Below are 6,000 nucleotides of genomic sequence, written 5' to 3'. Positions count from 1 at the left end.
ATAGATTCCCCTGTTTCGCAAACAGACTTGCTTCAATACGACTACCTCATAAGTTCAAGCCATCCAACCATTCCAAGTATGATGGAAAGACCGAACCAAAGCAATGGCTCAGGATTTACTCATAATCGATTGAATTGGCCGAAGGAGACGATGACATCAATACCTTGTTCTTTCCCATGGCCTTAGAAACCATGCCACTGCAATGGTTTGACAAATTGAATCCAGGATCAATCAGAAATTGGGAGGAATTACAAAGAGCTTTCTGTGAAAATTTCGTGGGTATCATTACACACCCAATCACCCACGCAGAGTTAAAAGGACTCAAGCAGAAAGGAGGTGAAAGTCTTAGAAATTACTATCGACGATTTGGCGAACTACGAGCTCAAGTACATGACATCACACAACGAGAAGTAATCGAAGCTTTCTCTCACAGAATCATGGCTAGGTGGCAATTTCAAGACTTCTGCAAAGAAAATCTAAGAAACAATGAAGAATTCAGATGAACAGTAGAAAAGATTATTACCGTAGAGGAAAAGACATGAGAAAGATTCCTGGATAGAAATAACAGAGACAACCCGGACAGGCAAAATCCTCGAAACAACAGACATCAGAAAAGAAAACGTGGACCAGACAACACAGTAGCAATGGCTGACAAATCAAAGAAGTTTTCAAAACCCAAAAGGTATGACAACATTGAAAACATGCGTTGCATCTTGCACCCCAATGGAAAGCACACCATCGAAAATTGCTACACCTTCAACGAAAGATACACAAGAAAAGATAGTAAAGGGAACGATAAAGAAGATAAATAGAAAAAAGAAGGAGACAACCATGAAGATAAGGGATTCCAAAAATCCAGAGGGATAGTGGTAGTAATCTTTGCCGGGGTTCCAGATTCCAGAAGCAAACATAAAAAAAAGCTTGCGTTACGAACCATCATGGCAGTAGAACCTGCTATACCAAGATATCTCAATTGGTCAGAGTATCCAATCCAATTTTTAAGAGAAGACCAATGGACCAGCGTACGAAATGCAGGCCATTATCCACTGGTTCTAGATCCAACCATTGCCGGTATGACTGTTACGAAAGTACTAATCGATGGAGGAGCCGGACTCAACATCATTTTTTCAGAAACTCTAAGGAAGATGGGACTACAACTCGTCGGGATGATCACACCAGCAAGCCTGCCTTTTTATGGCATAGTACCCGGCAAGACAGCAATGCCACTTGGACAAATCACTCTACCGGTTACTTTTGGGACTCCATCGAACTACCGTACAGAGTTCATCAAGTTTGAAGTCGTGGACTTCGATTCATCATATCACGCAATCCTTGGGCGCCCAGCACTAGCAAAATTCATGGCAATACCGCATTATTCATACCTGTTGCTTAAGATGCCAGGGCCTAACGGCGTTCTCTCTCTTTGGAGTGATTTGAAGCGCACATTTGACTGTGATGTTCAGGCAATCCAAATTGCAGCAAAAGCACAGGCCAACGATGGAAGAAAAGAAATAACCACTGTTGCAGCAGAAATGAGCCCAGAAGAGCTAGAGATACCGACTAAAAAACCTAGCATCCTAGCACCACCAAAAGAAGCCGACGTCAAGCAAATCGACCTAAGCACCGATGATCCCTCAAAAACGGCAACTATCAGCGCCCACCTATCGACAAAATAGGAACTCGCGCTCACCAACTTTCTTCGGGACAACAAAGATATCTTCGCTTGGAAGCCGGCCGACATGCCAGGGGTCCCAAGAGAGTTGGCTGAGCATAGAATTGATATCAATGAAGGCTCCAAGCCTGTGAAGCAACGATTACGACGATTCTCACCAGACAAGAAGGCAGCAATTAAAAAGGAAATTACAAAACTGATGGCAGCCGGATTCATCAGAGAAATCCTCCATCCAGATTGGCTAGCAAACCTAGTTCTGGTACAGAAAAAGAATACGGACGAGTGGCGCATGTGTGTCGACTACACAGATCTCAACAAACACTGCCTAAAAGATCTGTTCAGACTACCACGCATTGATCAAATAGTTGATTCAACAGCAGGATCTGCCCTATAATCCTTCCTTGATTGCTATTCAGGTTATCACCAGATTGCATTAAAAGAAAGAGACCAGAGCAAGACATCTTTCATCACTCCATTCGGTGCCTACTGCTACAAAACCATGTCATTTGGACTCAAAAATGCTGGTGCAACTTACCAAAGAGCTATCCTAACATGCCTCGGTGACCAGATCGGCAAAAACGTAGAAGCATACATAGATGACATAGTGGTAAAGACAAAGAACCTAGATACACTAATTGAAGACCTAAAGCAAACCTTCAAAAACCTAAAAAGATGGAGGTGGAAATTGAATCCAAACAAATATGTATTCAGAGTTCCTTCAGGACAACTACTCGGATTCCTGGTCAATCATCACGGAATCGAAGCAAGCGCCAAGCAAATTCGAGCCATAACAGAGATGGGCCCTCCTCGAAGTGTCAAAGATGTGCAGAAGCTAACAGGCTGCATGGCGGTACTAAATCGTTTCATATCAAGACTAGGCGAAAAAGGGTTACCTTTCTTTAAATTACTAAAGAAGACAGACAAGTTCAAGTAGACAGAAGAAGCCAATGAAGCTTTCAAGAAGCTCAAGGCATATCTCACATAATCACCCGTTGTCACACCTCCGAAGAAATATGAAGACATGATGTTGTACATTGCGGCAACTTCTATGGTGATCAGCACTGCGATTGTCGTAGAAAGAGAAGAAGGGCATGTATACAAAGTACAACGGCCCGTATACTACATCAGCGAAGTACTATCAGAATCAAAAATCCGGTACCCGCATGTGCAAAAACTACTCTACGCCCTCCTAATCACTTCACGCAAGCTTCGCCACTATTTTGAAAGCCACAAGATTACCGTGGTGATAGATTTCCCACTCGGAGACATCTTACACAACAGAGATGCAACGGGGCGCATATCTAAGTGGGCAGTTGAACTTGGCGCTCTCAATATCAACTTCACCTCATGGAAGGCAATTAAATCTGAAGCCCTGGCTAATTTTGTTGCCGAATGGACAGAAATTCAACAACCTGTGTCAAATACCATCCTTGATCATTGGAAGATGTACTTTGATGGATCACTCCAGCTAGGCGGAGCTGGTGCAGGTGTCCTCCTAATTTCTCCAGATGGAAAGCAACTCAAGTACATCCTTCAGATACTATGGCAAGCTACAAACAATGAGGCAGAATACGAAGCCCTCATCCACGGGCTACGAGTGGCAATTACCATCGGAATCAAACGTTTACTCATTTACGAAGATTCAACAGTAGTAATCAATCAAGTTAACAAAGATTGGGATTGCACCAAAGAAAACATGGGCGCTTACTGTGTTGAAATACAAAAGCTCAAAAAAACATTTTCAAGGATTAGAAATTCTACACGTCCTGCGCGATTCTAATATTGCGGTAGACATCCTCAGCAAGCTTGGATCAGACAGGGCGAAGGTCCCACCCAGTGTATTCATAGAGGAGTTATTAGCTCCCTCTATCAAACAACCCAGTGAGATAACCCCTGAAATCTCAGCCAAAGACAACCAGATCTTGGTAATCACCACTTCATGGACCCAAGTTTTTATTGATTACATCAAAGAAAATAAGTTGCCAGCAGAAAAAGGAGAAGCTACCCGAGTTGTTCACAGAAGCAAGAACTACGTCCTAGTAGGAGACAAGCTCTACAGAAGAGCCGCATCATCAGAAGTACTCCTAAAATGCGTCTCATTTGAAGAGGGCAAAGAGATCCTAGACGAAATACACTCAGGTTGCTATGGAAATCACGCCGCTTCAAGAACACTAGTCAGAAAAGCATTCCGCACCGGTTACTACTAGCCAACCGCTTTGAAAGGCGCAGAAGAACTCGTCAGAAGATGCAAAGGTTGTCAAATGTTCGCAAGACAGGCTCATGTGCCAGCTCACAACCTCATCTGCATCCCACCTGCTTGGCCTTTCTCCTGCTGGGGGCTAGATCAAGTAGGACCTCTCAAGAAAGCAAAAGGCGGTTTCGAGTATATCTTCATGGCAATTGACAAGTTCACCTAATGGATTGAATTCAAACCACTCGCAAAATACAGCGCAACCAAAGCAGTCGAGTTCATCCAAGACATTATGCACCGCTTCGGCATGCCCAATTGAATCATCACGGATTTGGGTTCTCCCTTCACGGCCACATAATTCCAAAGTTGGGCACAGGACTGCAGCTTCAGAATAGATTATGCATCAGTCGCACATCCAGAGGCCAACGGACAGGTCGAAAGGGCAAACGGACTCATACTAGCTAGATTAAAACTAAGATTGTATGAAGAACTAATAGACTATGGCTCAAAATGAATTGAAGAATTACCCATGGTTGTATGGGGCTATGGACTCAAATAAGTAAAGCCACCGGATACTCACCTTTCTTCCTGGTGTACGGATCAGAAGCTGTACTACCCGCAGACTTGATCTGGACGTCTCTAAGGATAGAACAATATGACAAAGGAGAAGTAGAACACACCCGAAGATTAGAACTAGACAGTACAGAAGAAGTCAGAGTAAACGCTACCCTTCAATCAGCAAGATACCTCCAAGGACTAAGACATCACTACAACAAGAATACCCAGGCTCGATCATTACAAGTCGGAGACCTAGTACTAAGAAGAATACAAAAAACCGACGGACGCCATAAACTACTCAGTCCATGGGAAGGTCCTTTTATCGTCACAAAAGTCATCGGACCGGGCACATACAAGCTGATAACTGAAGACGGAAAAAGAAGTAAACAATACATGGCACATCAGTCAGCTACGAAGATTCTACGCATGAAAACAACTCAAGGGAAAATATGTATACAAGACACAAGAGATCAACGTTCATGATCAACAAAGATAGCACTCATCAACAACATATGTACTATTGTGACCTATCAATATTCATGATCAATAAAGATGGTTCTTTCTCGACAAACATACGCCTCATTATAGCCTTCCCCGAGTTGTTTCCAAAAAAGCAAAATGGCTGAAAATACGCCTGAGCATACCGGCCGAGATCAAAATAGCTGAAAAGATGCTTGAGCCCGCCGATGAGGGTAGCTAACAAGCTAACACCCGAACCGAAAGCAAAATGACTAAAAATACGCCTGAGCATCCCGGTCGAGAGCAAAATAGCTAAAAAGATGCTTGAGCCCGCCAATGAGGGTAGCTAACAAGCTAACACCCGAACCAAAAAGCAAAATGGCTGAAAAGACGCCTGAGCATACCGGCCAAGAGCAAAAGAGCTAAAAACATGCTTGAGCCTGCCGATGAGGGTAGCTAATAAGCTAACACCCGAACCAAAAAGCAAAATGGCTAAAAATACGCCTGAGCATACCGGCCGAGAGCAAAATAGCTGAAAAGATGCTTGAGCCTGCCGATGAGGGTAGCTAACAAGCTAACACCCGAACCAAAAGCAAAATGGCTAAAAATACGCCTGAGCATCCCGGCCGAGAGCAAAATAGCTGAAAAGATGCTTGAGCCCACCGATGAGGGTAGCTAACAAGCTAACACCCGAAACAAAAAGCAAAATGGCTGAAACATGCCTGAGCATACTGGCCAAGAGCAAAATAGCTGAAAAGATGCTTGAGCCCGCCGATGAGGGTAGCTAACAAGCTAACACCCGAAACAAAAAGCAAAATAGCTGAAAATACGCCTGAGCATCCCGGCCAAGAGCAAAATAGCTGAAAAGATGCTTAAGCCCGCCGATGAGGGTAGCTAACAAGCTAACACCCGAACCAAAAAGCAAAAACAACTGAAACTAAGCCCGAGCATAAATCAGAGCGAATTCAAGACAAGACCCTCAAGCTCCTTGTTCCAAATAGCAAGAGGCTCGGGGGCTACACTCAGAAGATCCCAAGAAGCGCTACACGGTTTCGCTCAAGAAAGCACTTGGACGATGCTTGTTCCTACTTGACAAGACTTGAAGGAACAAGACAAGGCT

The sequence above is a fragment of the Miscanthus floridulus genome, chromosome 3 (genome assembly GCF_019320115.1).
Source record: "Miscanthus floridulus cultivar M001 chromosome 3, ASM1932011v1, whole genome shotgun sequence".
Taxonomy (NCBI): Eukaryota; Viridiplantae; Streptophyta; class Magnoliopsida; order Poales; family Poaceae; genus Miscanthus; species Miscanthus floridulus.
The sequence above is the reverse complement of the archived record's forward strand: the minus strand, read 5'-3'. Positions refer to the sequence as shown.